The following is a 5,961-nucleotide window of genomic DNA, read 5'->3' on the forward strand; positions in this document are numbered from 1 at the left end:
TCACTTTCTTATACAGTCACTGTAGATCTTTAATGAGTCACATGAGATATTTTCATAGCATTCACATAAAGATGCTTGAACGAACCACACATGATTGAGGTGGACTGATGAAAGAGCTCTGCTAGGAGTCTTTTTACACAAACACATCTATTCTCATTCAACACTTTGATTACTATTATGAGAATTCAAACGGTCTTCTACTTCAAATAGCTCATTTACACCTTGATATGGTGCAATGGACAGTAGTTCTTTACAAAGTTTGACCAAAAACGTCTAATCTGCAATGTGGTTCTACTTTGTTCAGATGAAATGTTTATGGTATAAGAAGTCATTTTTGGCTTTGCATTGCAGGGTTTTGTGCTATTCAGAATTGGACTGAGTTGAGTTGGAAATGAGATAGCAAACTGAATGCATAATTGCAATTTGAATTTGTACGAGGAAGTAGGCTTAAAATTTACTTCATTTTACACAAGGAAGTAGAGCTATGGCATTAAAGACATTTATACAAACAGACATACTCACAATAAATGGGGGGGGGGGGGGGGGGCACATTATTACTAACTCACCATTAATTACTTATTAAGTAACATGAATTCATGACTTGTTAATGCATCATTATGTCATGACTTGTCTTGGAGGGGCACATCTTTAAAAGGTTATCAATTACACATGTTCTATACATATTCAGCTCATCTAAATCAGATATTTGGTGCTTTTCGGTGGTTTGTAAAGAAGTGGAAGAGTAGAGGTCCTGTTGCTGCATTTGGAAGGAGAAGGAACTGAACAGTAGGAGGAAAGTTGACATTTTGAAGGGGCAACAGTGACTCAAAAGAAGAGCAAGAACACAAGACAAACGTCGGACTGCAGTGCATTATTATGATATAAAGACAGTAAACCAATCCATAACATAAAGCGATGACCATCATCTCTATGCTAACACTGATTTTAATTCGGAAAATTGCACCTGCTTAATGAATACGTTATTGTAGGACGGCAGCAGTGGAATCACTCAAAACAGAATGAGATGAAATTGTTTTTAATTATGAATGCATCATTGTGTGTTGGATGAGTTAGGTTAAACGTAAATATTGCAAGAAATCCACTGTTTGTGACAACTGCAGGTGGCAAATTTATAAACAATTTTACATTGTGCCATTTTCATACATCTTGCTTCTAGAGCGTGTTTGATTTAGTTTACCCCAAAGTGTTAATTAATGCATTAACTAACATGCAGGAACTAACATGTAATTAAGGTAGTGTTATTCATGCAATAGTTCATATGACTCATGTCGTAGTTAAGTTAGTTCTTGATTAATACATATCTTAACTCATCATTAGTTCATAGTCAAGTAATTATTAAGTCAGGTATTAGTACATGATAATTCATGTACTGTTATTGTAAAGTGTTACCAAAATTCCTTTGGAGATAAAGTATAAATATGACCTTGGTCTGAACTAGAGCTCTAGGAAAAACAGCAGTTATCGCATACGGACTCTCCAAGTGCTCTCAGCACTGATCTGGACATCGTGTCCTGTGTATCTCCCATGATTCAGGCTATGTTTGGCCCACACAGGAGTGTGTGCCATCTTCACATCCTGCCAAGGTGAAAGCGCTTTGTGCCCAAGACTTTGCCTTTAGCTATTAAACCTGCATGACACAGTGACAGAAGGAACGCCATTACAACAAATGCCTGCATTGCCCCCCCCACCCCCACCCCTGGTGGCGGCATCTGTTGCTTTTCCTTCTAGATTTTTTTTTTCGTTTGGCATGTACATCCACGTGAAAGGTAAAAAAATATCTTTGACCAGCAGGTCAGTGGAGGCAGGACAGAATGTACATTTATGTTTCTATTTTTGTCTAAATTTTTCTATTTTCTTACTAAAGGAAGCAGGGCAAAAATAACTCTTTGCTGAGTAGAATGATAATAAAAAAGAATAGAAAAAAATAACAGATTTCTTTTTGTCCATGTCTAATGCCAGTGAAACTATGGAAAGGGATGTATTTTCACAATGGTTATACTGTAAAAGGCCTAATAAGGAATATGTTTCAAGTTCAATTGTTAATCGTTTTTGTAGAATCTGTAACATGCTGTCGATTACCAGGCAAAATCATTTTGATTCTCCCAACAGTTTCTGAAAACAAACAAAATTTTGATTTTTTTTAACCCTTTCAAAAACATTTTACACAATTACCATAACTATCTGCATGTGTGATATGTTACTCTGCCAGATGAAATGACAAGTCAAAACTATTGTCTGTTTTAGTAGAGCACTAGACTGCTGATTACATACTTCTGAAGGCCACCCTGGTATATCATGGCTTTTGGATTATTGCAGAAAAGAAGCACTGTGCCCAACAAAAGTTTTGTTTTGTTTTGTTCATCATGATACATTTCACCAAAATACAACCGTCAGAAATAAAAAGCTAATTGTAGGCTATTACCCAACTACACCAAGGTCACATGACTGAGACGTCACCCTCAGTAAGCTTCTGACAACTTTTACAAACTGTATTTTAAAAACATTTTCTTTGAATGTTTGAGTTTGAATAAAAGTGGTGGACTAGTAGTTAGATGAATTTACCTGTGCGGTTTGACATTTAGTCATTTGTTAGCAACCTCCTTTTTCAAGACAAACTAAATCACAAGAGGGTATTACTTACCCTTATGAAAATTAACCATGGTTTTACCACAAATAAAACCAAAAAAACATGCTTACTATAGTTAAACCATGCAAATTAACTATAGTTTAACCACAGTATTTGTAGTAAAACTGTGGTTATACAAATGGTAATCAATACGCCAAAAAAACATGGTTACTCTACTTTTACTACAAATAAAAACATGGTTAATTTTTATAAGGGTATGTATTTTATATTGTAAAATAAAGCATGAAATATCTTGAGCTTGTGTTCACCACAGACCTTATTTCAGGCATTTAATAAAAAATACATTGACTTTAGGACAATGCTGACTTATTTCAAGGGTTTGACTTACAAAAATACATCATCCCTGCAGCACTGTATTAGCATGCAACAAACTAGATTTGAACTCTGAACATTCCTTAAAGTCAAAAAGCATTTCCGACCCATTTAACTTGTAATGTAACATTATTTTGGAGTGAAACAGGATATTGTATGATGGATTTATATTTTATCTGTCCAATTCATTTAAACGGATTGTTCACAAAATGAAAATAAAATGAATTATCATTCATATTGATGAATCATTATTCACCCTTAAGTTGTTCCAAACCTTTTTTCTTCTTCTGCTGAACACAAAAGAAATTATGAAGAGTGTGGGTAACCAAACAGTTGCTGGTCCCCATTGACTTCTACAATATGAAAAAATAAATAGGCCTAAATAAAAATACCATGGAAGTCAATGGGGACCAGAAAGTGTTTGGTTACCCTCATTCTTCAAAATATCTTCTTTTGTGTTCAGCAGAACTCATACAGATTTGGCACAACTTGAGGGCGAGTAAATGATGACAGAATGTTCATTTTTGGGTGAAAAAAAGTCTCTTCTCTTTAATTGTTTATTTTTTGCTATTAATTCAATTCAAGTTTCAATTCAAGTTTATTTGTACAGCGCTTTTCACGATACAAATCATTGCAAAGCAACTTTACAGCAAATTAAGTTTCTACAATATTTAGTGGTAGTTTATCAGTGGTGACTGTCAGTTCATGTACATATGGCAGAAATGTACGGAAAAATCAATTAAAGACGTAATCAAACAGATGATGAACACTATTAACAGCAATTATTATATGATGCAATCAAACTTATAGCAAAATGTGGTAGTTCTGTATGTTGTTTCAGGGTTGGCATCATCTGAGGTCCTCTGAGGGGTTGCATCATCTCTTCTCAGGTGTTCTGGATCCAGACTGAAGCTTGTGTAAATCCTAGTTACCACGGGATGTTAATCCCATGGCAAAAACAGAGAAACAAATAGAGACAAAATTAGTATAGCTGCTGTTCCAACCAAGGAAAATGTATTTGTTTAACCCAAGCTAAAGAATAATAATGTGCATTTGATCAGATATAACTGCAGTACAAGATTATGAGATGCATTATTTGAATGCTTGGCCAAAGAGATGTGTCTTTAATCTAGATTTAAACAGAAAGAGTGTGTCTGAACCCCGAACGGTATCAGGAAGGCTATTCCAGAGTTTGGGAGCCAAATGCGAAAAAGCTCTACCTCCTTTAGTGAACTTTGTAACATGGGAAATATGATTTTCAAAAGACAAGTTGCTATCTAATATAACACCCAGATTTTTGACTGTAGAGGAAGTAACAGTACATCCGTCTAGTTGCAAATTGTAATCCAAGAGATTCTGTGTACTGTCTTTTAGACAGACTATTAGACAGGGGAAAAGTCTGAGTGACAGGTGTTTTTTCAGAGGGTGATCAAGTTATTATTTTTTTGATGAAACCAAACATGTGCTTTGGAAAAGAACTTTTCTGATTCCATGTGTACTTTGGTACACACCATCTGGTGCGCCTTCTTCTTCTTCTTCTTGTACGATTTTATGGCTGTTGACAAGCCAACTTATGGTGTATTACCGTCACCAACTGTACTGGAGTGTGAAGCATTAACGGGAAAGAGGGAAAAAGGAACCCCAAAAACAAAAAAAAAACAAACAAAAAAAAAAACAACCGGTAGTATTATTATGACATTTAAATTCTACTTTCTAATCCTGTTATCTTCAGATAACTAAGAATTTCTCTCATATTACTTGTCTGTCCCGAGGCACAACTTAAAAGATTTGATATAGTGAAATTAATTACGCCTATGTTTCTCAGTTTCTTAAATAACTCCTCTCTTTCTTTGGTATATACTGCACAATGTACATGCTCAATAGTCTCTGCTTTACTGCATGTAGTACACAATCCTGACTGATGTTTCCCTGTTGTGAATAATGAATGATTTAAACCAGAATGTCCTATTCGAAGCCGAGTAATTATTATGTCTTCTTTTCTATTGTTAAAGCATACTCTCCCTTTGCCAACTTGTTTTTGGATATTATATAGGTGTCTGCCCTTTAAATCCTTGTCCCACATTTCCTGCCACTTTTTATTCATGTGTTCTTTAATTCTTCCTTTTATTTCTACTTTACTCAGTGGAATTTGTACCTCAACGTTCATATGTTTTATGGCTTGTTTGGCCAGTTTATCAACTATTTCATTTCCTAGTACTCCTACATGTGCAGGTACCCATAAGAACCTCAGGACTATACCAATTTCCTGAATCCTAAGCAGATTTATAAGTATTTCATAGATGAAATCCTTTCTTGACATTGATTGTTCACTTATTAAACTATTTAAAGCAGACAAGGAATCTGTACAAATGACTACCCTCGTAGGCTTAACTTCCTCCACCCATTAAATAGCTAATAAAATTGCTATTAGCTCTGTTGTAAAGACTGATACAAAATTAGTTATCCTTTTCTGAATGTTGACTTGTAATCTTTGGATATATACAGGTCAGTCATTCTTGAGACATGGGACAAAACGGGTCCAGCAAGGGTAACTGCTATCAGGTTTAAAAATACAAATATTTTCAATTTTAAATGTCATGAGGGATTAATAATAGAATGTATTTAACACAATTATCACCTTCAATTTATTTTTCTCATTATTATAGCAAATCTGTGTTTCTTAATGTCCTCTCACTACATCTAAAACAGTGTGTCCACAGAGAAGGGTTCAATCATTCATATGCAATAAAATGGATAAAAATGTTTTTTTAATGATGAAAAAGAGCTTGTTTCATCAAAAGCAACACTTAGTAATATCTCCTATCAAAGCAAGGTTGTTTTTCTGTGACACATGCATGTTTCATAAGATTTTAAAGTTGCGTCCCCACTTTTGGTCAACACCGTCAGACATTCAATAAAATGTAATAAAATCAGGGAATATCAGCTGTCACTCTAAAGGACCCCCTCGCCACAGTTCACCT

Source organism: Sinocyclocheilus grahami, unplaced genomic scaffold (assembly GCF_001515645.1).
Source record: "Sinocyclocheilus grahami isolate Dianchi unplaced genomic scaffold, SAMN03320097.WGS_v1.1 scaffold86.1, whole genome shotgun sequence".
NCBI lineage: Eukaryota > Metazoa > Chordata > Actinopteri > Cypriniformes > Cyprinidae > Sinocyclocheilus > Sinocyclocheilus grahami.